Genomic DNA, 27,277 nt, shown 5'->3' with positions numbered 1-27,277 from the left:
AATGTCTTTGCTATCACAGTTTTAACTAGCAAGGTACAATATTTTATATTCTGTGAAGCTGAGAGAGACCATTGTGGCAAAGAGTCTGTCTGCCTAGCAAGGGTGGAGTAGGTATTTACTACCTATATAAGGGCTTCCTACTGCAAGTGGGTCAGGTAATACAAATAACTAGCCAGCACTGCCTTTGGTTGAGTCTGGTGGAAGTCTGTAAGTAAATATGTCCCTCTGCTACGGAGTGCACATCCTCTGTCATGTGATGTCTCAGCCATTTCCTGGTACTGCCATTCCAACAAATACTTCACTTTATCTCCCTCCGACTGTAACAGGGGCAGTTTCACCACTGAGCCTGCTGTTGCTGCACTTTCTGGTGTCAATGGCCTGCTGGGAACTGAAAAAATACCTGCTGAAAAAAGCCAGTCAAGTACTTGAACAATACCAGAGGGTTCTTCTTTCTCTAACTTTGTTGTAGCACACCAGGCAACCATCCAATCTGTTGGTTCTGCTCATCCAGCTCCAAAACCAAATGTTTCAGAATCCAGCCTGCACAAACAATCAGGTTTTGAACAAAAACTGTTGCAGAAGATCAGCTTGCTGCATGTGATCAGTGTAATGCTTGGCTCCCCTTCAAGCTCAGCCTGGATGCCTTACACTCAAACACGTGGATTGTGTTCGCTCTGGAATTTGGAGTGGGGTAAAAGGTATTGTTTGCGTGTGGTGGGGTGGTAAATCCCCAACTCTGCAAGATTACAGAGGTGCTGCCTTGCACAGTGGTTAGGAAATAACTAATTTCTGGTTGAAATGTTAAAAGAAAGGTATGAAGTCACTTAAATGGTAAGAAATAACTACCAGCTTCTGCCCACTATGGATGGAGCAGGCTGCCCAGTGGCAAATCCCAATCCTACACAGTCTCCCCATCAGCCTGGACAACAGCCCCTGGGAGAGCTGCCAGGAAAGATGCAGTGGTTATTGAAACGATCCTGCAAGTATTCAGAATAAAGCTGTTTGCAAAAAAACATACTGGTATGGCTTGGTTTACCATAAACAATCAGGGCAAGGCTGTTCATATTGTGCCAGGTCACTAAAAAGCCAGTGGAAATTTTGACAAGCTTTGCAGTGAGCAACAATAGTTGCTAAGAAAATCAAAGTTATTTCAGCAGAACCACAAAAAGAGAGGTCCTGAGGAGTGAGGAGGTCCTACAGATACAAGTCAGCATGACCAAGGAGCATCACCCTGTTTCAGTCCTTTACTGGAAACCAAATCAGCAAAACAAAAAAGGTGTTCACAGACTCCAGCGTGCTCTGGATTAGCCTGATGTCTTCTGGGGAAAAGCTTCATGAGTCCTGGCAGTTTAGAGTAGCTGTTTTAAAACAAAATTTCTGAAGATAAAGAAGTTATTTAATAGATGAAATATGCTATCACAAAAAGATTTCACTGTGTAACTTTCAAAACAAGCACAGTCCTGTAAAGAACAAATGAATGTCAATATATCCCTAAATGTATATTTATAAAATGAATACTGTAGCCATGTGTCACCTAAAAGTACTCTGTTTTGATTTTCATGAGGTTATCCCAGTTGTTTTGCCCAATAAAATCAACCACAAACACAATAGTGAATGAGTCAGGATACAAAGCTGACTCTAAGAGAAGGGAGAAATGCCTCCAGAGAGCCCAGCAAACAGGAGGCAGGAGGCAAAGTTAAGGGTGCAGCAGTGTGTGGTAACACTTGAATGAACAGGGACTGAGATAAAGAGAATGCTTTTCTGTAAAAATTCTCATTTATTTCAAGGTACTCCACCTCCTACCAAGGCAAACAACTCTTGCAGGTTTGGGAACACCTGATCTGATGGACCAAAGTCCATCGTGTCTGGAAAGACGTGAGCTACAAGATGCAAACTGAGCAGGGAGGTGGCTCACAGGCTCTAGCACTGCTGCTCAGGGGCTTTGGAAAGAGTTTCCAAGGGGCTTACACAAAAAGTCCTTTCAAAACTGCTCCATAAAATCCACCTGAAGAATGACTGTTAGAAGGAGACCCAGGTTAGCTCTGTTCTCTTCTGTTTAGCTCAGGTGTTGTTTTTTCACACACAGAAACACATGTACAGACTTACTACACCATACAATGCCTCACTAAAGTCATGGTGTGGTGGTTATAACTTCATCCAAGATCAACAAGGACTTTTTCCACAAGCAACCCTTTGTGTTTGGGAAGCCTTTGCCCTGAATTTTACTGTCTCCCAATCAACCAACAGGTGCTCATCAGTCAAACGTGAGCTATTTAAGGGCAACCTGCAGAACAACTTCCCAGGCTGGCAGCAGTCTTAATTGGTAGTGAGGTGCTGGAATGGGTTTTATTCAGACAAACAAATGCTCCCAGTAGGAAAAAAATGAGGGGGGAGGCAAAGAAGAAAAATGATACCTTTCTTGGTTACCACTTAGATTCATATGTTGGCATAATAACTCTCTAAGAAGAGAAAGAGGCTCCCCAAACCCAGACACTGTGGTCATCTGACATTATACAGTGGTTGTTCTTAAAACTTTCTGGTTTTGTTTTGGTCAACAACATAATGTGTCGATTGTATCTGTGATGATGTTTTCTCCACAGGGCACAGATCACCATATCCTGCTAATAATGAAAGCATGATATTTCAGGCAACTTGACTTTTATTATTTTTCCCTGGAGAAAGTGTTTTTGGGTAGGGAGAAAAAATGAAAAAGCTCTCTCAGCTAGATGCCAGATGTGTCACTTTGCAATATAAAGCCAAACCAGCACTTTAAAAGCCATGCAATTGCTCATTTGTGTACCATTCCTATATCATGTTTTTAAAGTTTCTAGGTTTGATGCTTTGTATGGTATAAAATGTGATGTTTCTCCTCCAAAAGTCCTGCTAAGAGCATTGTGTATGTGCTGCTGTATGCCCCTAGATGGGCAGAACCTTACCTCAGGTTTCTTGGATCTAATTGCACCCAGGAAAGGCTTCTGGATTCTTATGAATGATTCTTATGAATTCATATGAACCAGAAGAGCACTACTGAAGTGCTTAAAACAGATATCAGCCAAACTCTGAGGATGTGAAACGGTGCCTTGAAGTTCATTCAGATGAAGAAACAGAGGAGAATATCAAAGACAAAAAAAATGCCTCAAAATCTAGCGTATGCCTCCAGCAACTTGTTGAATTGCAAGGAGCAATGCAGTGCTTTTTCACTTACTCTACAGGAGCAGTAGGCTCCCATCACCACCTCCCCAGAGCCCCCCACTCCCAGGGGCAGAGCACACAGGGCTGACACGTGGGCTGGAAGGGAACTTGGCTCAAAGGTGCATGGAAAGGCCTGGGCAAATGGCACTTCTAGAAGAAATTCTTGTGGTCAACAAATGTGCAAGAGACCTCATGATCTCCTGCACATACACAGTAATATTCAGCTGCTGAGATGCTATACAGTTACTCAAGAGTGAAATACACCCCTGTGTAAGTGCTACGTTTCCAGGCAATGATGGAATTGTATTATTCAGGAGATTGTGACATTACTGTAAGTGCCATCATTTCTGCTACTGCAATGTTTCAGTCTGCATAAAAACAAAACTCTGACCTCTTCTCTGTCCTACTCTTCCCCTGTGCTAATGCACAGGTACTGGCACTGTGTCTCTTCTATATTTAATCATAACTATTGATACAGGGCACGTGAATACATGAGCAGGAGAGACTAAGATGTTGACAGACACTGCTGGCTGTGAAACAAGAAAGGCTGTGTCACAGGGAGCATATTATTACAGATCCTGTGAGGAGAGGCTGAGGGAGCTGGGGGTGTTCAGCCTGGAGAAGAGGAGGCTCAGGAGGGACCTCATCACTCTCTACAACTCCCTGAAAGGAGGTTGGAGCCAGGGGGGGGTTGGTCTCTTTTCCCAGGCAACTCTCAGCAAGACAAGAGGGCACAGTCTCAAGTTGTGCCAGGGGAGGTTTAGGTTGGAGATTAGAAAGAATTTCTTTACGGAGACAGTGATCAGACATTGGAATGGGCTGCCCAGGGAAGTAGTGGATTCTCCGTGTCTGGAGATATTTCAAAAGAGACTGGATGTGGCACTCAGTGCCATGGGCTGGGAACTGCAGCGGTAGTGGAGCAAGGGTTGGACTTGATGATCTCTGAGGTCCCTTCCAACCCAGCCAATTCTATGATTCTGTGATTCTTTGTCAAATCCATAAATAGCACCTATGGTGTTACAATAAAAAAAAAAAAAAGTATTTTTATCATATACCATAGAGTTATAGAATGGCTTAGGTTGGAAGGGACCTTAAAGATCATCTACTCCAACCTCCCTGCCATGGACAGGGCCATCTCTCATCCAGATGAGGTTGCTCAAAGCCTCACTGTCATGTGTAAGCTCAGTACATGTTATACCAGGCCCCAAATCACACAAGCATGTGAACAGCCATAACAGTGAGAGCCAGCAGAGCTCCAGAAACTATTCCATCAGAAAATCCACAAAGCAGCAGGTAGGCCACAGAGTCATAGATGCATCTGGTAGACAGACAGCATCTTCCCATACACAGTGGCACATTCCCTGGAATATATCGATCTCCACATGGGACCTGTCTCTGCTGGCACCAAAAAAAGGCAATTCTTGTGCACAATTGGTGAGGATTAGATACACACAAGAGACAGCAGCTTACATCACTTAAACCTGGAGAGGCCTGCGAGCTGGACCAGAGGTCAGCAGGTGCAGGGATTGCTCTTTGAAGACTCTTACTCAGTATCAGTTGTGCAAGAGGTTATCAGCGTGGGTTGCTTCCGCATACGGTCATGACCCATGAAAGTGGAAAAACTTGTTTTGTAGTAGTGGAGGGATTTTCCTGAACTAGGTTAAATAATATTTATTTAAATAAAGCCTGCAGGTGCTGGGGATTGCTCTGGATTGACAATAACATAGCTGAGATCTTTAATCTTCTTTCATCTGCCAGAAAATCAGTGTCTGTTCATTTTTTTACTCATCCAATGGTCATACCAGAAACTCAGAACTGTTTTTCTGGATCCCTTGATCCTTCTGACAATTTCTCAAACCACAGGAAACTTAAAAATAGCACTTGTTCCAGCACAACTACACACTGTTGTTCTTGAAATCTGGGTTAGAAAATACTTACACAGTCTCTAAAAGAGAGAGGCCTGAAGCAAAGCATCTCTATTACTACATTCCTTTATTTAAACAATTAACCCAGTGAATAAAAGAGCTACTGGCATTGATTTTGTTACTTGAGACTAATTCCTATATGAATTCCTCAGTATCTAGTAAGTGTTTCACCTCTGCTGGAAACAGCTCCTTTGAAGAGGAGACACAGCAGTGGGAGATACACCTTGAGCCTCTGCCCTGTATTTGACTTTATTTTCACCAAAATACAGAATTTTATTTTCAAAACCCCAGCCCCTGAAGAACATGTTGAGATGTTACTGGAGGAGAAATTCAGACATTTCTTCAGCAAACCATGGTAAACATTCTCTTTTGCCCTGCAAGTTTTATCAGCTAAGGGAAGCTGGTACCAGTGGCAGTTCTGCAGAAATCCACTGGAATACTCTACAAAGTGCCTCTGAGGATTCCTTTCAGAAGAGCAGAACACAGATCCCACCTGGCAGTGAGTTCAACAGCCTCTACTCATTGTAGCAGTTCTGTATTTATTTACCCTTCATCCTCATACTTCTGGGAAGCTAACAATGGGTTTTGTCCTGGAGGAAAAGACCCTCACAGACTACCCTAAAGTCAATTATCAGCTCCACATTTGGACTCAGATGGACACTACTCTGGCATGCTCCTCCCTGCTAAATATGCCCATCAAAGTGTTTCATTAGCCCATGCAGTAACTGCAGCTGCCTCCTTTCTCCCGACCTCTGTACTCACGTATTTAAGGATCTTCCTGGCTAGCAAAATTAGAGACATTACCTGTTCCAGCAGCTAAGGTATAGTACAGTCTAATAAAGCAATGAAAGAAGAGCAATAAAAAAAAAAAACAACTCCTAATCCAGTTTAGGGACCTGCATTTATTTAATATGCATTTGTCTATTTTAAGCATCCTCTCAATCTCACTCATTTCCTCTATTGCCCCCTTTTTACACTTCAGCTGCAATATTTCTACAAGTAAGACTATAACACTCCCTGCAAAAATGCTTAACAGTATTTTCAATTACAGACTGCTTGCAAAGAGCCTACAGAGCAAGAACTGAGCACTTCTTCATAATTCTTTCTAAGTGTAGACTATTAACCAAGGCCAATAAGTGCCCAGTCAGAATCTGCACAAAGTGAAGAGGTTATGATTTGCAAATGATGTTGCTTTTCCACCACAGGTGGATCATTATGCCATTGGGAGTAAATCTCTTATCTTTTGGGAATGTTTCCAGTTAACCCCATCATAACCACATTTGCTTTGCTTGGTTCTGCTACAGGAACTGAAAGTAGCTTGGTTCCAGCATTAAATAACTGAGCAGGAAATAGCAGAAGCTTTACCATACACAGGCTGACCAGGGCTGGTGTGATATATTGAATAAAATTACAGCAGAGATTGGCTCCATTTTAATTAGGAGATATACAATCTCCCAATGCCAGTGATTAACTTATCTTCATTGAAAACACATCCACAAAATCAAAGGTCCAAATGCTTCAGAAAAGAAACTATTGAGACATAAATGCTTTATATCCCAAAACGAGGCTCTGGTTATAAAAATGCATTCTGCACTTTGTCAGTTTGTTTCCAGGCACTGGAGAGGTTGGGGAGCCTCCCTCTGCCCCATCCCACACACGAGCAATGGGGTGAGAGGAGATTTCTAACCACACATCAGAAACATTGGTAATAATCCTAACCTGATGGGGAGTTTAATCATGGGTGGGGACTGTGTTTATTTTGAAACTGAGGGAAAGATTGGAATAGCCTCAGCCACTCAGATGACAAGTGGCAAGCAAAATTCAATACTGCAAATGTAATATAAAATATGAGGAAATTTTGGCAAGGGAGCAGTTGCCAAAGTTGAGACTTGAGCAGTCTCAAGTCATTTGCAAGAGAGAATTCAGTATGAAAATATTCTTAAAATCAGGAGATCTACTCCTTTAAACTAATTTCCAATCTTTGAATTAATTTGTTATAAAGATGGAATAAAAGAGTGGTTTTGCTCTTAGTATCCATTAATGTACACCAAGGGAATGAAGGCAAAAGGAGCAGAAATAAAATCAAGCTCCAGACTTGGGTAGCAAACTCTAAGTTTATTCTACATTATTCTCTATACTCTACATTATTCTTCAAACAATAAATATTATACTGTCTTCTCTCTGGAAGAATGAATCCTACTCCAGATCTTAACTGGACTGCAAAAATAAAACCTAGACAGCTCATTTATTGATACAGCAAAACAGCCGAACAAGTAATTTTATTGCTATTAAGCAAAATGTAACAGCTGGAAAAATAAACCTCAAGCTGTTACTGAGAGTTCAGCTACAGAGAAAGAAAGTGGAATGCTTGAAACAAAGAGAAAAAGCTCTTCCCAAGCAACGCTGAGAATGGGGTGAGCCCCAGTTGCTCTAATTGCTGGCAGATCCATGTGCCTGCTTGATTTGATGGATGAAGAGATAGGAAGTCAGGTGGGAAAGTGCCCCCATGAAAGCAAATCTGCATTGTATCTAATCCACCAGGGAGGAAAACTGTGGGAAAAATATAGTGTTGGCAAAGCATGAGGCATGCAAGCCTGCTACACTATTCTTGCTGAACTTCAGAGGAAAACAGGAGCACAGATGTTAACACAGGGGTCTCCCTGGCCTGGAAAAAAACCAAAGAGCAAAGAAATGAGTGCTTATCCCAGAAAGTTACTCCTATCATTATAAGTCTTTCCAGTTCTATTTAAAGAAAGCAAAAGAACCAACAGAAGAAGCTGTGTTTTGCGACTGTGCATAAACACCCCCAGATAAGGGTGGTACCAGGTGTCAGCTAACCCTGCAAAGTCACCGAAATGTCAAGGATTGTTTTTCCTCTACTCCCTTTCTCTTTCCTCTGACTGGGAACTGCCAATGTTTATTTAAAAGATATCCCTTGCATTTGGCAAGAATGCCAGCGGGGCAGACGTTAATGGATTATTATTTGGAGCTGGAGGCTTGCCAAGGTGATAAGGATAGCCTGCCTACCCAAAGCCCAAAGCCATGCCAGGAACAGTGGGAGGCAGAAATGAAATTGTCCTGCCAGATGCTTTGCTATACTGAGCACAGCAGAGGCTTTAAAAGAGAGCTGCCCCTGACTTACATTTGATCTGACCTATACAAATAATTAAATAAGTAAAGAGGCAGACACAGGCTGTAATGGGGGACTATTCCCTCTGTAAGACCAAGGTCTGAGGCTTTTTTTTCTTTTTGCAGCAGCGTGGAGAATTTGTTCAAACCACTGAGAAGTCTCTGAGAATCTTTCTGTTCACTTCTCTGCCCTTGAACTACATCTCAACCTGGAAGCCCTGAACTCCACTGCTAAAAGCAGCACAAGTGAGAGACCTCATTGTATTGCTGCAGCTCCAACAGTCAAATGACAACAAAAACATTCCTCATCTTTAGCTCTGCTCTGGAGGGGAGGAGCAGATCTTTGTGTGGCTACCCCACAGTAAAATGGTTAATGCCAGTACCCCCGGAGAAGACAAGCCTGAAGGAATGTGGTATTTTGTGTCTGAGATATATTTAGATTAACCTTGTTTACTATTAATCTTCTCTGCAAAGCCCTTTCTTTCCCAACAGACTAAAACCAACCAGTATCTCTCCACCCTCCTTATCATACACTCTCTGGAAGACGACCTTTTCCATGGCCCATCAGCCAGCAGGAACTATAATTAAGGTGCTTATAATACAGTTTAGTGAAAGCAGGAGCTGGGACACAGTAGCACTTAACTGCTGTGATTCAAAGTCTTAAAGGTTACGTGGAATTTACCAAGTAGTAATTTTATCTCTTTGGAGGTGGCTAGAAAAAGAAACTTAGTGCTCACTTGAGAAGCTGGGCTGCCACTAATGAACTCCAAGTAAATAGAGCTGCTTTCTTACTTCTCATGAATGCATGCAATGAAGTATTACCCCAGACAGGTGTTCCCTCAGAAAAGAAAACATGCAGAAATATTTAGACACTTTTTTTCCCCTGGATTTCATTTTTTTCTCACCTTAAACACACCTAAAACAAACCCACAAGCTCAGATGCTGTTACCTCCTGGAGAACACAAATGCACCTTTGCTGGTGACCTCTCCCAGCTCTAACATGGACAACAGTAAGGTCAGTTTCAGAACATGGTAACTTCCCCATGTGGAGCAGTCATTTCAGAAGAAGGGTGATGGGTAACACTTCCAAAGGAAATTCAGTGCCAAAAAAAAAAAAAAAAAAAAAGCAACATTTCTTTACTTATTTCTGACATTTCCTTGTGCCTTTGTACAACCATGCCTGAGCTTTTTAAGCAGGGTTGTTCTCTGGAATAGAACTCTACAAGCTACACAAAATTCAGGCAGCTGGAGCTGTGGAGCCATCCTCAGCATCAAGGCAGCCATAAGGAAAGTGTCGAGTATGTGTGTCAAGAGAGAACTTACTGAACAGCAAACCTGGGATCTGGAAGTTGGTCTGACTTTTCTGCCTGCTTTTCATACTATCTGAGTATTGCTGACACTTCAATACTTGTCCTGTAGCTAAGACAATCTATTATGGCTGATTCTAAATGGTTCTGCCCTCTCCCTGTTACCTGTATGGAAGAAGGAAAAGGAAAGAAAAACAACCCTCTTTTTCATCTGATATTCCTGTTCAGTTTCTTGATGGGAAAGTATGAGAGGTTACAAAGTGGTTTTGATGAATGTATGAAGAATTAAATGACATTGAAGGTATTCTGCTTTCTGAAGGGACATTTTTAGATTAATGCAGAAGATGGAATACACAATTTAACCAACCTTAGGCTTATTTTAATCCATAGTCCTCAAGGAGAACCCTCAGAACAGGAAGACACTAATTGCTGAAACTCTACTGGCTCATCAACAGTGAAAGTTATTGAATTCTTGGATGCAGCTTGATATTAGTATCAATTCCTCTGATGATTATTTAATGTGGAAATTGTTTGGTATCCAAGTGCCTTGATCTCATAGCCAGGCATTACTGAATCTTAAGAAAGGTAAGTCACCCATGCATGGAGTGTGTGAGGTCTCCGGGCTGGGATGGCATGGGCCAAAAAGTTGGTAGAGAAAAAGAGCAGCACTTCAAGGAAGGATAAACAACTTGGGTCTGTAAACATCATTTATTATTGTTTCTTCATCATTCACTAGGAAACAGAGATTGTGTTTCTCAGCAGCAGTTTTACCGTTACAAATAGCAATCTGACTCCATGGTATCACAGCTTATTCCTAGCACTGGGAGTGGGTGCACCAAGGAAGGACAGATGGAGGCTGTGCCACAATCAACATTCAGTAGGGTGTCTGTCCTCACCCACTCAACTCCCTTCTCATTCCTCTCTGACTGCACTGGGACTGCTCTGACCCCACCCCAGAAGCTGTTTCTTCCATGCTGTCTCTTTAGTTGTTTTTCAAGAGCTTTCTTGCTGCCCACATGTGTCTCCTCCTCCTCCTCTTGGATGCTGTGTTTTCTACAGAAGCAACAGATTGCCATGATGTTGTCCTTTTGATCTAATGAGATCAAACTCCTACAACAATGATGTGCACATGTTTCTTTCCACATTATTTAGCAGTGGGGTTGGAGGCACACATCACTCCCAGGTTCCTACTTTTTCTGCACATCCTACCCTTACTTCCACTGATCTCTTGCCTTAATGAGCTTTTCCCTCCCCCAGCCCTAAAGCTGCATCATTTCTTCTTGCTCTCACCATGCAACCACCAGAGTTCCCACACATCACCTGCCCTCCCTGTTGACTGCTGCTGATGTTCTGCAAGGGGAAACTTTTTATAAACAGCAAATGCAGGAATGGTCTCAAGCTCACCATGCAGAACCTGATAAGAGATGCTTACTAAGTTCTTGGTCACTGTGCATTTGTCCCTGGCTTGAGCATAACACAGGGTTTTCTGAAGTCAGACACAAAACCCTTGCCCCAGAATGGGCTCTGGGGTCACTGTTAAAACACCATATAGCACTTGTCCCTTTTCTCTGCTATCCCATCTCTGCCAATAGCTCATCAACACAATGAGCTCTTTGCGGTTGAGCTTTAAAGGGATATCAGGTTTCTTTCTTGGTTTTGCTCATCATCATTTTATATCTGAATCATGGACTCAAGGTCAGATTTTTAAACTGGCAATGATCATTCCTTGTACTAATACTGTTCTCAGATCTCAAAACCCTATATTCTCACACAAATAAATTTACCCTTTCAAATCACCTTCAAATAAGAAATAGTTGTCCACATCTTACTACAGGCAGTGAGGTAGTTACAGATCTGCCAAAAGACAAACCTGGCCATTGGTGGTCAGAGAACCCAGCTCCAAAACTTGCTCTCCAAATCATTCTCTTCTTTGCCTCTCATTCCCTTCAGCAATTTAAACCACCTCAGGATTATCAGTTGTTTTTTAGGAGTCTCCTTTACACATCTCACCTTTCTCAGGGCTTTATTGGATGGCTTATATTTCTCTGTAAATTCCACCCTGCCTTGCAAAGTCTCCTGTCTCACCCCACAGCAGCACTGGTGGGCTCTTTGTACCACTGGTACTGACTTACTCAGCCTGGGACCATGTACAATTTGCTACAGCTCCCAGGGCTGCAGTTTGAACCCAATAAAACAGCTACTTGGCTTTTGGAGGCTTGGATGACTGCGTGCCAAGTGCTAGCTCAGCTCCTCCCCTGCAGACACCTGATGAGAATGTCACATAATGAGGGGCCAGTCAGCAAGAGTGTTTGAAAGAGCCAGTCAGAAAAGCAGAGCTGAGATGGTGGGGAAGATATGCTTTGGACACAAAGCCTGCTTGCTTTTCCACCTCTCCCCCAGAGCTCCACTATCAAGACCACAATGTTAATGTATGTGACAAGCTAATATACACATTGAGAAACCTCATGGAAGACCTGTAACCTCTTCTGTGAAGCTGCCTTGAAACATCTGGCAAGGCCTGGGCACAGCTGGGCCAAAAGGGTATGTGATGCACACATAGTTAGTTGGAAAGTGTCCTGTTCAGCAGAGGTGCTGAGTCCTCCCTACATTCAAGCACCAGCCCTTAACATGTCCTCTGTGTGCTGGTGCTGGGGGGGGAGGAGAGCAAACTGAGGATCCTGGCTTTAAGAGAGCACCACACGTTGGATCCTTATCCAGAAATAAAGTGTCTTTTAAGTGCACTGAAACTCTCTGAAAGGATATTGATGCACTGCAGAAGATGAGTCTCACCTGTCTGCACCTGTGCTCTTTTCAAACTTTAGAATGCCCATGGCTTTTCTGGTGTTAACAAAATCTTTTTGATCACAACAAGGCAGGACTGTGAGTACCCATTCAAACCATTCTCTGATAGGCCAACCATGTCCTCAGACTGCTCCATGCACTTCATTAAAATGGAAAGAACAAAGAGCAATGCTCCTCCAGCTCAGTCAGGCCAAACACAGAGCTTTATTTGCCTCTTTGCCTCATTTTGCCATTATCTTGAAGGCAAAAAAGGGGTGGGATGGCACCAGGGGAGAAAAGCATCATAAATCATTTGCTGTATTAGCAGGAGGTTGGCTCTGAATGCCTTGCTCATGTAGCTACCTTAAACTTCATCCAACCTGCTTATCCCCAGCTGCAGGACTAACAGAACACTTGAAAGGTAATATTTTTGTTATTAGTGAAGAAAGGAAAAAATGTTATCTTTGCTGTAGCATGGGAATAATTTTTCCAGAGCTACATAGAATGAGCCTGAGTGAATACTGCTATTTTTGGCAGTAGCCCTCCTTCTTAGCTCACATCAATAATTTTAATGCTTTATTTGTGGTTTGGGCTGTAAGCAATGGTGAAAGCCTGCAGAGAAAAAGAAAGTGGCAAAATTTGCTAAATAATTTTGAGTTCATGACGTTCATAAAATACACAAATGTTTTCAGAGTTCTTAGAGTCCATACATGCTCATAAAGCTATGAAAGCATTTTATTTTACATATTCAAACACCACTGAATTGCACTTTATGAGGTTTTAATTGGACCTTGAGGGTTTCAGTGGTTGCAATGACAAACTGTCAAACACATTCTTAGATTCCTGGGTCTTGAAATGTCATGAATACAGAGACTCTCATCTTTTGTCCCAGTAGCATTTTTCTCAGAATTTTTCACTTTTTATATCACAGCAACACCCAGAAGCCTCACTCAGTGCTCAGGGCTCTGATGTTTCAGGTGCTACATAAACATGGAACTAAACCAGACTTTTGAGGTCTCAAAGCACTTTACATTTTATGTGGAGATATTTCACTAGGATAATTACATCTTGTGTTGTATCATCCTCCTTGCACTCCTACAGAGGCTTTGACCCCTGTGTAGGTGGCCTGCTTTTCAGAGCTGCAGAGATCCCAGTGCTCCCTCTGCACCTCTCCTCCTACGTGCCACTGCTTGCTTTTTCATTTCCCAAATCTGTTTTGTGGAAAAAAAGCCATTGGATTATATTTGTAATATGATGTACCATAGGTGGGGACTTGTCCAGCAAAAAAATATGTCTCCTGAAGCTCACTGCAGACTGGTCACAAGGTTTAAAACCCTATTATTTCAGAAGAAAAACTTGATTCTTAGCCACAGTAAATCAGTAAAACTCAATTAATCCACATTGATTGACCCTAAACAGAGTTGGCTTAAGTAATACCCACTGATGGAAAGCATTTCAGCACAGAAGACCAGATAAAAACAGCACATGAACACCAAGGACAGGATAGATAAGGGCTCTCTTGCTCCTGAAGTCTTCCCTTCTTCTATTTACAGAATTTAACAAAAGTATCTCTAATTTGTCACAAATACACAAAAAAGTGTGTAGTTGATCATTACTACAAGACCCACAATAAAGCACGAACTTGCTCATAACAGTCCCAACCCACCCAAATATTCACTCTCTCGTGTTCAAGAGGTTTCCTACTCTAGTTACTCATACTACTCAGATTACTGTAGCTAGGCATGTACTTTATTACTCAGTTGGATCAGGCAGGGTAAAGTATTAGCTGGGACAAAGTTTTTGTCTTAAAAGGCAAAGGACTACACAAAAAGACCAATTCAAGCTCAGCAGATCCAGTACAGAACTGTTGCTCATTGAGTAACAGTCTACAGGAAGAATAGGATTTTTTTCTACTCAATAGCAACTTTTTTCCCTAAAAATTACATCTTTAGCTTCTGCAAATTCTGCAGCCAATGTCAAATGCAAAATTATCACATTAACAGAAGGAAGAGCAATAGTGTAAGAAGGGAAATTCTAGTCTCAACAAACACACATCAATTGTTTCAGGCTGAGACACAGATACACAGGGTTAAGTGACCAGTAAATTTTATTTTATTTTATTGTTAATTGGAAGCTAAGAGGGTAGCAAGGCCATCTGCACCATGTTTACACCACCATGTACTGGTTGTAATTAGAAGCTGTGGATTTGATCATTAGTTCTTTGGTTTAAACACAAATGGATTGGCTGAAATACAGTCATGCTGGGTTTAATAACAGCAATTGCAGAGAGTATTATTTTAGTTCATGTTAGTACTAGGAAGACTTGGGGAAAAACTGCTTGGCAGACAGACCCATCTTTTAAATTCAGTGGAGCAAACAACCAACAGTCTGGCTCCTTGCCCCATAATCAAAGTGTGCTCAGAAAGTACATCTGGACCAGTTTCCCAACTGGGCAGCACAGAATACTCAAGGCTATAGCCCAAGTAAGCCCCTTCTCCTGTCTGAAGGACCTCAAAAGCATCAAGCCAGACAATGAGGTTGAGAATGATCTATAAATCAGTGGGCTGTGGACTAGATATGCACCTCAAGGGCAAGAGACCAGTTCCAGTTAGTGATCCAGAAAACATAATGTTCTCTCCTCCAAAGGAAAACCTAATCCTAAAATGCAGTGATTAAGATCATTCCTGGAAGCTCGAGATAGAGGTTCAAATCCCTCAGGAGAAAAGGGACTGGAATCAGCTTTTCTACAGCCTGGGTAAGAATTCTCTTTATTATTCACTATTTTTCAGTTCCATACATCTAATTATTAGCAGCTGATAAAACAGCAATTCACAACCAAGAAAATATTACCTATTAGCAGAGTATTTAAAGATGAAACCAACTGGGAGTAGTAACAAGTGCATTTACTATCAGAATTACAATTCTGAAAAAAAAAAGAGCTATAATTACAAAATATGGATGCACAGCCACCTGGATCAGAGTCTGCCTCCTCAAACCTTCCTAACCAATAACTTTGCCATTGCAGCAGGACCTTTGCTTAGGAGGAGATATGACTTTTCACAACATCCCTCTCCAAGATGCTGTCTCTTCCACGTGTCCAAATTGTTCAGATTATCCTCAGGCCAAGATCACCCTTCCCTTTTCATGCATCTCTTTAAAACTGATATTTTGAGGTGTTGTAGCTTGCTGCATAACCCTCTGGCTCAGGCTGCTGACTGAGGCAGAGTTACTGTGAATCATTATGTGGAAAAACACTTCCCAGCACAAGGCAGCAAAAATACACTATTAAGAATATCAGTGCCCCTATACCTAGAGCCTGACACACTAGAGTCATTCCAGCAGGACTTGATGAGAATGAGGAGATTTACAATAGCATAAAGCTGGAATAACAATGGTTGAAAGGAACTAAATAGGAATCAGCCTCAAACTGATTAGGAGCCATGAGGGAACATGTGGCCTCAATCATGACACTGCTGGCTTTGGAGAACAAAAGCTTTTTCTCCCTTTCATAGGGACACTTCTTGAATTACAGACTCCTTTGAGACAGGAGACACGTTAGGCCCTGATATGCAGATAACCACTAGCCCAGGCAAGAGAATTCCTTTTGCTCTGCACTACTTTAAGCAGGATTTTACAAATAAAAAGCACTGTTTCCTACTCCCCCATTTCAGTGTATTCCACCCGTCATAATGTTTTCCAGGGACCACAAACCACATGCCAGATATGCCCTCTGACTTCAGTTCAAATACCATATGGCCAAGGGTTTCTGAGCTATTCTTTGATAATACTGAAAGGTATTACAGTGTGTGGCCCATCAAAGGCATCTGAACATTTCATTCACCCTACAGCAAAGGAAGGTTTTCCCATGCTGGTATATTCTAGATTGCCTGGAAATTGTCAAGGATGATTTTTAAAGTTCACAGGGAGGTTTTTTTTGAGATTACAATTTAAAACTTCCAACTTTTTTGGACCATAATTTCAATGGCCATTACAGAAGGAAGTATGAGAAAAAATACAATCTAGAAAGTTTTGGATTACTCTATTTACTTTACTTCACATTTAGAGGGCTTCATCATCCTTGTACAAGTGGTATTACACAAAGTAAATGCAATATAACCAACTCTAGTTCAGGAGGGGAGCACAACTTGATAGAGTCAAAATCATTGTGATGTCCCCCCACACATCACAAGTTTACATTTTATCCTAACATGCAAAACCATCACGTAAATGTCCTTTCTCCCTCCCATCCTTAATAACTTTCAAACCACCTGGCAGATTTCAAAGACAGTTAACAGGGCAGAGGAGATATCCAAGATATTAAAGTTCTGTTAAGTGTGTGAAAATAGGTATATGAGTAGACAAAAAAAAGGTGATCTCCCTTCCAGCAAGGGAAAGGTTGCAAAATGGGCTTGCACCTAACGAGACATTGCTGATGCTTTTCCACACTGGAAATGAGAATTATGATGGCTTTTCCCAGTGGTGAGATATTTAATTACAGTTTTGACCTTATATTCACTAAAAAAAAAAATCCAGTGCAGAAAACCAGAGTCAATGTATTTTACTACTTCTTGTTTGGATGAAACTCCTTGTTTGGAAAATAAGGTAACAAGAAATCTTTCCAGGTAAAATTGATAAAATGTGATGGCTGACCTGCAGGTGAAAGCAAGTGTGCAGAACAAGAGAATGTAATAGCAGTGGCTTACTTTAAAAAAAAAAAAAAAAAAAGGAACACCTGCCAAGTTTGATCAGATTTTCTTCTCTCACCCCAACCTGCAAATAGAAACAGATGGGGTGCCTCAGGTAAAAGATATCTGGCAGCATGGAAAGATCTCTTCCCACTGGTAATGAGTACATGGATATTATCTCAACAAAATAAATAGATTTTTAGCCAAAATGTCAGTTGTATTTCATGGGGTTTTTTCCCTTCCATTTCTGAACGGGTTATGCTGGGTTCAAGGTCAAATCATTTGGTATGTTGCCAGGATTGATCTCTAGAAAATTCTGGATTAAAAAAGCCTACCCAAACCAATAGCAAATGACCAAATGCCACTACAGTCACACATTTCATTTGGGTCACTGCTACAGCCTCAAACTTATCATTTGTACTGGGTGAAGACCTCCTGCTGCAATTAATTCCTTTTAAAGAATTGGAAAGACAAGTAATGTCCATGAGATTGAGCACAGAGTTCCACCTCATTGCCTGTGCTGGAGTCCAGAAGCAGCACAAAGCAGTCATTCACAGAGCAGGAGGGCTCTCACTGACAGGAACACTTACCAAAACATTCTTAACTGGAATTTTGGTGGAAGGTGTTACACAGCTCCAAATATTTGTTCCTTTGTTTCCATGGGAGCAACAGAACACTGGTTTAATAATAAAACAACATCGATTCTCTGAGTTTGAGAGAGTTACTTGATTTTTGTGTTGAGTTAAAGATTCATTTTTCCATGGGTTTCCCCTCTCCCCAACAACAAGTTGTAAAGTTTAATGCCCTTACAGAGCTTGGGAAGGGGATTCAAGACAAGTCTTGCAAAACTGGTATCGTTCTGCTGCATTTATAAGCCAAGCACTGCATTAAACATTCACAGAAGTCTGGGGGTTTTTTTGTAGATTTAGGTTATTTCATATCAGATCTTCAACATATGCAATTGTTCCATCACCCTCTCTCTGGATTATGGAGTTTTAGCATAATATCATTGGAGGGAATGGAGAACAGAAGGCAGAGCACAAAATGTTGCCAGATCTTGAACTTCTAATCCTAGTTGTGAAAAGAAGGGAGGAAGTTAAAGGTGGCTATTCACACAGCTTTATTTTAGAGTTTATTCTTCCTAACTCAGACCTCCTCTCCAGTCCACAGGAAGAGGAAAACTTTTCCAGAGGGTGATTCAGAGCAGAAGTTTACTTGAAAAGCTTCTGCAAAGGGCAGCTGAGTCATCAACACAGAGCACCTAGAGCAATGCCCTCTCATGTTGGGCACCTCAATTAATGTTTAAAGTTGGGCTGCATTTACATTCACCAGGGATTGTCTGCAATTCTGCTCAAGTTACTGTACCTGAAAGGGGTAGCTTGATCATGTAAAAAACTGGAATTGTGACACTCATTCCATCAGTGGTTTTGGGGCTGAAGGAATGTCTTCCTAATATGACAGCAATGTAGGCTCATAACTTATTCCCAAGCCTGATGTACATATTTAAATATGTGTAATTCTTATTAAAATATGTGATGCTCTTGGGCCATCAGCTGGAAGTGGAGATTCTCAAAACAGGTTCCTGCCTCTCAGCGGGATGGGGATGTTTGCATACATTCTGTGTCATTCCTTCTCCTAAGCATCAGTACCACTAAAATTATTTTTAAAAACATGGAAATTGGGGCCTAGATAGCTGGGTAGCTGCTCTGCTAGAAGTCACTCTTGTATGAAAGACCATGGAAGAGTACAAGGAGAATCTCAGCACTAGTAAATATTAAGCATGCCACTGGAAAATAAATAGAGACTGACAAATTATTGTTGATGTAATCCCTGTGAGAGTGTCTAGACTAAGGGAGTCAAACCTAGTGTCCGTAGGCTGGAGCTGGCTCCCTGGAGTCTTTCCACCAGCCTACAGCTTCTTGTGCAATATCCACTGCAATTCACCCGACAGGCACCTGCTTGCTCCTCATCTGAGAAGGCCAGAGAGTGTAGACAGGGAGATGAGGAATGAATTCTGCTCCCCACACACAGCTGTCCTGTCTTTCACTTCTCTTCTTCCAGCCCAGAAGCCGTGCAGGAATCCCCCAAGCATCTCCTATCTCTACCTCTCTACACCATGTGCAGCATCTCCAGATCTAGAGAGCATCCAACCTCTCAGCTCCAATTTGTGTCCACAGGTTTGAAGCAGTCACTTTCCCACAAGCAGGGTTTCCCTTTTGTCTGCTGCCAAGGGAAAAGAGTCAAGATGCAAAGGAAAGGTTTTGTTGGTTTTTTTTTCAAGTTGAGATGAAGAGAAGGGTACTGGAAGAAACCCAGAAATGGAGAGAAAGGTCCATAAAAATCAGAAGTTAGAAGAAAAGCTGGGACAGAGAATCCTTAAGGAAGCAACCTCCAAGGAGTGAGAAGTAAATAAGAAACACAGAAATGTTTTATCAAGGCATTTTCTTCTTCAGGCAAAAAAGAAGAAGTCTTCTCTTACTTGAAATCAAGTCTGTAACATTCAAAAATATTCAGCAGTGTGACAGAAGTGCAAAAAGGTGTCTCTTCACTCATCACCCACAGGCTTGAACTGAAATAGTAATTTGGCCCTTGCCAAGGTGTACAACAACTTAGATTGCAGTGCTGTAAATCAAAAGGTCCCCACAGTCTCCACGCAAGGAAGAGTTTGAAGGTCACTTAGCATGATGCAACAGTCAGGCATGAAATATCTCTAACCAGGCCTACTACTTTCACCTTATCATCAATACTGGGGGAAAAAAATCCTTCAATGATGCACCTGTACTTCTTCACATCTGTCAGGATGGGGTGAGATGTGGCAAGAAGATAATGAAGATAATGAATGGTTTCAGTGCACACTCAGGTAGACAACACAGTACAGCCAGGCTGCTGCAATATAACAAAAACAGCCTCTGTGGAAACAATAACTTCCCTGAGATTTGACAGATCAAATAGTTTGGGGCAGTTTTGACATTTCCCTAACATTTAAATCTCTCATCAGGCAGCTGACTTCATTCTTTATGTGAAATAAACAATCCACTGCTTGCTCACAGTAAGGAGGCTCTTGCAGTTACCCCTAGCACATCACCAACATTAAGGAGTAAGAATATTCTCTTCCCAGTAACAAAACCTCCCCAGTTCCTGTGGTAATACCACCCCCCATTTTTTGAGAGGTGGCACAACGTGATCATTTCCTGATGTGTGTGAGCTGCTGGAGACAGGGATTCCCAACACAATCTGCTTTGCTCTCCAAAACTGCACAAGGCCTCCATGGCCAGCTGTGAGCCACCACCATGGCACAAAGGTTCTTGCTGTTTTCCAGGCAAGTGACTGTGGTTGCTGGTCTGATTAAATTACAGGAACTTTGAGAGACTTAAGCAAACGAACAAAATGAGCAGAGCAATCAAAATTATCAAACACAATAAATCCTAAATCCTTTGGCTCAGAAGGCAAGAGACTCTGCAGCTACTTGGAGTCTTGGGAGAAAAGTGCTCAACTACTTGGAGGCAGAATCCAAATAAATCCCATTTCCTTGGGGAACTTACATCTCAGTCTCAGCCTGCCTTTCAGATCAGTCTCTATTTAAGCTCTTTCAGTGGACTTTTGGCTGAAGCCCACCACCTATGTGTTGTTCTCCCAACAGAGGAAAAAGCAGCTGCTTTCCCAAGGCCTGAGAAGACCCATCTGACACGTTACACTCATGGCAGAGGATACAAAACAGGCAGGGAACCCTCCTGACTCTCTGTGACCAATCTAAACAAACAGACTTAATCTTCTGGTTTTCTTCCAGACAAACAGTGCTTTTATTTTTTTTGGTTGCTTCCATCATCTCTATGTTACCAGCAACTGTGACTGAAGAGAAAAATAAAGTAGATAGAAGGAAAACAAAAAAACAACAGCAAAAAGCAACCCTTTGTCAAAAAAATATTCCTTATGCCAGAGTATTAGTTAACACATCTGGTTGCTGGAAGGCAGTCTGAATTTCTGCTTAATTAGAAAGAAAGAAATTTTAAAAAGGGGAAAACAACCAAAATGTAACAACAATATGTGAATTAACTCCTCCACAAGCTTTGCTGGGTGCTGTAACCTTTCTGCAGAGGTAGCCATCCTCTCAGTGAATGTAGCCCCATAACACACAACCCATGCATCTCCCCAGGCCCCACAAAGGAGTAACGATGCTCTGAGTTACAGAGATCTCATGAGGTTGCCAAAGTAAAGGTAAAAGGACATCTTTTTTTTTAAAATCAGTGTCACCCAAGAAGGAAATTCAGACCTTTTGAGCCATTCAGAGATTTTGTCTCCTGTTTACCTACATCTCAAAAAGGTCCAAAAACATCTCAACGTCTCCCAATTCTAAGTAGATGTGGCAAAGCTCCAACTTTTTGCTTTGAGATCTCCAGACGAAAGGTGATAGGCAAGTGCCAAATACCACAGGTTTCTAGTGGTCTCCAGCACCGTGAAAATATGTTATTTTTAGTACGTGTTTGGCAGAGAAAGGAAATGTTATATCTCAGACCAGTAACAAATCTGACTGAAAATTAGCAGCTATGAACATCCTCTTTGATTAGTTATCCCACTTTCCCATATCTAAACAGCCCCAGAGGGATAGTAACGATGACAGTCACTAGGAAAACACCTGGTGATAGGAGGTTAGTACAGAGCAATCACCTGGCTCTCCCCATGAAAACATCCTGGAGTTTGTTTCCTTGTTTTTGATGAGTAGACTCCTGGGGCAAGAGGGACAGAAAAGGGCCCCTCTCTTTGCTGCAGCTCCTCCCCTGTAGCACTTGTGAAAGAGCTGGGGATAAGAAGAAAAACTCAGACAATCCACTTCTAGGTGCCTGTATTATTTTCTCAGAGAGAATAACCTGCAGAGTGCTGAGTCAAGTTGCTTCTCTTCATAAACAGCACAAGAAGCACATAACAATTTAGAGCTTGTGGAGGCTTCAAGGCCTTTCCTCAATATCTTCTACCTTCCTTCTAAATTAAGAAACATGATCTGCTGCAGTTTTAACAGTGTTTTGATCTTGATTACATTTGGCATGGTGCTGGGTCAGCCTCCTTTAAATCCCTGGAGTGTTTACAGGCACCAGTCAACATAAAATCGGAATTCACTCCATTTGCCTGTGGGGTGGACACGGCCTAAGAGCAAGACAGTTGAGGAGGACACATCTCTAGCATCATATTTCTCATTTATTCAGTACTAAATCAAAATTCAGATGTCAACACTACTCCTGCAGCACTCGGGGTTTGCCCACACTGTCAGATAAAAGAAAAGCCAATGGTTGTGAGCTCCTCAGCAACATCCACAACAACCAGCACATCTCCTGCACTGCAGGATGGTCTCACTTGCTGGCTTCCTGCCCATCGTGTCCAAATCTGTCACTCCTGCAGTGCCACACCAGGGTCTCTTTCCTGGTCCCTGCCTATTAAAGGCAGCAGGCAAGCTTAAGCTGAGAGACATCAACCAGCTGCATCTGCAGAGGGAACCACAGAGCAGGAGGGGATCCAGGGTGCTGCAATGCAGCTAGCACAAGGCATGGTTGTTCCCAAGGTGCAGGATATAAAATGACATCCTTTAAAAATAGAGGTTTTTTCTTAGTAGCAGTCAGTGCAGAGCTATTGGGAACCTCTTCCCTTGGCAAGCTACAAGGCTTGGCTGCCATCTCCTCTCACCTACTGAACCAGCCAGGCTTATCATCACTATCAACCTGCTCCTAGCAGCAGAGCTTTGGATTTTGATTCTGATTTTGGCTGCCTTGCTGTAGCAGAGATGAAGATTTAGCACTGATATGCACAGAACAGCCTCTACTGAACCACAAAGCAGCATTCAAACACTGCTCCTCATCCCCCCCAACTCCTGGCGTGACCCCAGAGCACAGTACGAGGTCTCAAAAGGGCAGACGTGCCAGGCCAGGGCATTCCCTCCAGTCAAGGACAACACAGACACTGTCACACAGACACTGCACCAGAGGCAGAAAAGCTACAGAAGGCCAGGGGAAGCCTGCAGTGCTGCTAACTAATAAGGTCAATACACACGACATCAACTCCTTTAGGTCAGAACCGATGACAACCGGGACACGGCACAGAAGGCTGCACGGAGAATTCACAGATGGACAGGCAACCTCAATTAAATTGTCCTCCCCTCCCCTTCTCCTCTGAATTACTGCTCTAAAACCCCTTAATTATCTAAACTCAATTAGTCTTAGAATATTTGAAGCTTCCTGCTCAGACTCATTTCTCTCTTTTTCCTCATTTGGAGTGTTTGACTTGCACTAAAGAACACTTAGTGCCTGTGATACGGAGAACTTCACAAAGGCAGGTCAGGACTTCAGGGTATTCACCATCTCCCCTCTATCCTTCAGTGCCTGAGAAGCTCATGCACTCAGCCTACACATTTATCTATCCAGATGAAATTTCAGCATCTCTGAGGTGTTTGGCTGTTCAGGTTTTTTCTTGGTTTTTTTTTTTTTTTAATACCTTAAGCCAAAAGTTTTCATTGCTGGTAGCAACAATCACCCATTGCAGCTATTTTCACCCCTAGAGATTTCCATATGCCCTTTCCAAAATTAATTGCAAAGCAGTAATTTTGTATTCTTGCTATTATTATTCTCGGGAACAAAACCCGTGGTGTTAATTCAAATAAAAAAGGCCAAACCACCCACTAAACGTTGGTGGCAAAGCAGATAGTAAGACAATAGAAGGAAGCAGTTAAAAGATTCCCTTCTGTTTCAGGGATGCAGCTTTTGTGCAGAGTGAACCTTCACTTCTTCATTCACAGGGCAGCAACCAAATCACTGATTTCACTGTCTTAGCCTCTGCAATGATGGAGACCAATACCAAGGCTTCCCACCCTGTATCTTTTCACTTTCTATTAGAGCCTTGTAAGAAACTTGGATCATAAGGTTTTCTGCACCTCCTGAAGTCCACTTATCTCATTGTCCCTAAAAAATACATATGAATGTAGAGTTTTCCAGGTGGAGGAGCCCAGAAGATAAGAGCCCCAACTCTTGGTAGACTCAAATCTCCAGGACTGTCTAGGAAATATTTGATTATTTGTGTAGGTAGCCTGACAAAAGGTAGTTTCTGTCCCTACAGACAACGTGTAGAGAAAAACAAAAAAACTTATTTAGCTGCAAACACATGTGCACGGAGCTGTCAGCTTCATTATATTGATTCAGTCAGATTTTTTTGATGCACCTGTGTAAAATAAGAGTAAATTAAAAAACACTTCAAGTTGAAAATTGGCAGCTGCAGTTTAGCTTAAACTTACTCTCAAAAAGCTTAAGCTAACCTTAAAAAATGTACCTTGCTTAACAAGTTGGACTGAAAGAATATCACATCTGTACTGAGGGCAGTTCACTGATGCCTCACTCAGGCAGACTCTCAGGGATAGGAAGCTGAAGCACAGACAGGTTCAACACATTGCTCAAGATTAAATAAATGTCTGGACAAGCCAGAACTGAACCCAGTCTGAGTCCCGATTCAGCACATTAACCACAAAGCTGTCTCCACTGGAGTACTCACTGCCTCTGCCACAGCTGCAAACTGCTTTCCAGTGAGCTCTCAGGGAACCAGACACCTCCTGTGACTAAGGTGCAGTAGCAGGATTACACTTTTCCTGTTTAAGAGGAAACCTCTCTCTCTCTCTCTCCAACTCTTCACAAACACAGAGTTGTGTTGCTCAGGACTGGCTGGAAAACAAGAATTCCATTTTGCAACCCTTTTTAGCATTTTAGTTTTTATTCTTCCATCAGGATACTATTGAAATGGAAAAGTAATTTTTTTTTCTTTTCACCAAAGCCAAAGAAAAATCAGGTTAGGAAAAAAAAAAAAGAGAGAGAGAGAAGCAAACCTTTCTCCCCCACATACCTTAGAAGTGCTATTACTGAGACTACCACCCATCCCTCAGATCTCATATCCTCATATCCTGCCACCTCTTCCCTCCAAAAGTTTTATCTGAGTGAAAAAGGTCTCCAGGAAGCCAGTTTCTTAGAAATGAAAAAAAAAAAAAATCAACCTAAAATTCTGTTACTGGCAAGGCATGTTTTTTCCCAGCATTAGAGTGACATTTTCTTCAGGCATATAACTACAGGAGGAAGAGAATGAGTCCATAAACCACGTTAGTCCTGGGCCTCAAGATGCAGATTGCAGTGCAAAGAATCATTCTGCACAGTCTATAGTTGAATATGTCTTGGCCTATTTATCTTTTCAGGTCAAGTTTTGGGTTTGGTTTTGAGGCTTTTTTTGTTGGGTTGATGGTTTGGGTTTTTTTCCCCTCCTTATAGCTGTTGACTCCCAGGTAAATTATTATGCTTTTTATTTATTTTGTAAGTTTTTAGGCTTCAATCTAAAATACACTCTTCATATGAACCAGGCAGTAGTTTAACTCCTCTTTCAGGTGAGCATCAAGCTGTTGTTGTGTGTATTTCACCTATTACAGGGAATCCATGTACAGAATTTGGAAGAAAATAACAGGTTCACAGCCCAGGAATTCTCCCACCTTCCAAAAGCCCAGTTGGACTCCAGCAGCTACTGCTGAAAATGCCAGGTTGTCATTTTATCAGAGAAATTGCAGAATTATAAAAACCTGTGAAATCTGATTATTTCAGCACCCAGCCAGGGATAAGAAACCTTTTGGCTTCGACTTGAGTAAAAGCCTCCTTTCTCCAATAAAACATTGTGGAAAAGACTAAAGTAAAGCTAAAACTATATAAACCAAAGCAATTCCAACAGCTTGTACAGACAGATGAGAGTCATTACATTATTTATGCAGACGAGGGTACTGGGATAGACAGGATTAGATGATTTACCCGAGATCAAACAATGAGTCAGTGACACAGTTTTCTGCTGTCCAGTGAAAACACGGATGTACAGTAAGCTGAAAAGAATTCATTTATTCCCCATATCAAAAGGATGAAGGAGAGAGCATTCCCTCTACTATCCGAGCTCGTGGTTCCAATAAGTGTTGATAGAACTGAATTTGGCAAGCAGGAAATTAGCTGCACTAGTCACATATGCAAAGCATTTGCTGAAAACAAAAATCTCCAGTTATTTAATTATCAACAGTTTTCACTTGCCAAAGCCACAGGCCTATGTATCTCAGCAGTAATTTACTCCTTGCTGCTTTCTTGAGAAGTTAGGAGGCTACAGCCTTGTCATCCAGTGTCCAAGGCACAGCATAATCAGTCAGGACATTGTGCAATGCCAGAGTCTTGCCTCATGTCTGCATTCAAATTGCACGAACTGACTGAGTTGGTTTCAGTCAACACCAGCTGAGATGGTGGGATCCATGGATCAGCTTTTAGGGGGCTGGTAGGATCCAGCATGAAGAAGGAACATTTCAGCTGAAGGCCTGTTCAGCCCTAAGAATGCCCTGAAGTGGGCCGTATCCTGCCATAAATATTTGCACAAAAATCCTGCTGACCTCAGTGGTGGTTCTGGGGACAAAATGATGGCAGGATGTGGTCACAGGGATCTTTCTAATAATAGGTTTTCCATTGAGATCAATGGACATCGGGCCTCAGTTCACTGCCAAAGCTTGGTTCTGAGCTCTACAGAGAGACATTGTTTTCCTGCAGCAGGGAGCACACAATTGCCAAATTTACTTCTGGCAAAGGCAGAGGTTTATTTTTAATGCTGAATAGCACCACAAATGTCTGATTTTAATTAAGAGAGTGTCTTCCTTTGGCATATATATAAAAAAATAATCTCCCAGTGTTGCTGTTGGAAAGGCACTCAGAAAACAAATATATCTATGTTTAAAGTCAGACATAAAATCAGAAAAAAGCACTTTAATGTTACCTGCATGCAGTTCTAAGGTGGGTTTTGCATGCATGGAAGCAACAGGTGCTCAGCTCTTCAGGAAAGTTCAGACAATACAGATGTTGAAGACCCAAAGACCCAAGCCCCCAAAAAGTTCCTCACAAACACATTCCTAAGTCTGTAGGCAGCACCCTTCACTTCATTTTTCCTGAGCCTATCCCTCCTTTGGTGTTCATTATAGCTTTGATGCCTATAGGTAGAAATCCTTATCTTCAGGATGCTAAAGGATGACTAAATGTTTTCCAGAGTTTTATTCATTATCTCAGTTTAACTGCAACTGATTTCCATCTCCTAGTTCTGCTGTAAAGATAAGAAGCAGCTTGCCAGAGAAATAAGCATTTCACAGGCTAACAGCACATCTCTTCTACAGAGGAAGCAGGTTTGTTTTCTGCCTTATTTTCTGGAAAATGTTAAAACAATAAAGTGAATGAGAAGC

General features: G+C 41.9%; 1 protein-coding gene across 7 annotated transcripts in view; it reads right to left on the bottom strand.

Moving 5' to 3' along the window:
• Positions 1 to 27,277, bottom strand: part of FGGY (FGGY carbohydrate kinase domain containing) — a 298,819-nt gene that overhangs the window by 215,551 nt on the left and 55,991 nt on the right. The window contains exon 1 of one of the 7 annotated variants that reach the window (XM_030455589.1): positions 24,544 to 24,590. The exons of 5 other annotated variants lie outside the window; for them this stretch is intronic. The gene's annotated coding sequence lies outside the window, so the exon portion shown is untranslated. Of the gene's footprint in view, positions 1 to 24,324; positions 24,343 to 24,543; positions 24,591 to 27,277 lie in introns of those variants that run through there. One more of the 7 variants, XM_030455593.1, reaches the window with a different exon arrangement.

Source organism: Calypte anna, chromosome 8 (assembly GCF_003957555.1).
Source record: "Calypte anna isolate BGI_N300 chromosome 8, bCalAnn1_v1.p, whole genome shotgun sequence".
In the NCBI taxonomy this organism is placed as follows: domain Eukaryota; kingdom Metazoa; phylum Chordata; class Aves; order Apodiformes; family Trochilidae; genus Calypte; species Calypte anna.
Note: the sequence above shows the minus strand (reverse complement) of the source record. Positions and strands in the feature narration are given on the sequence as shown.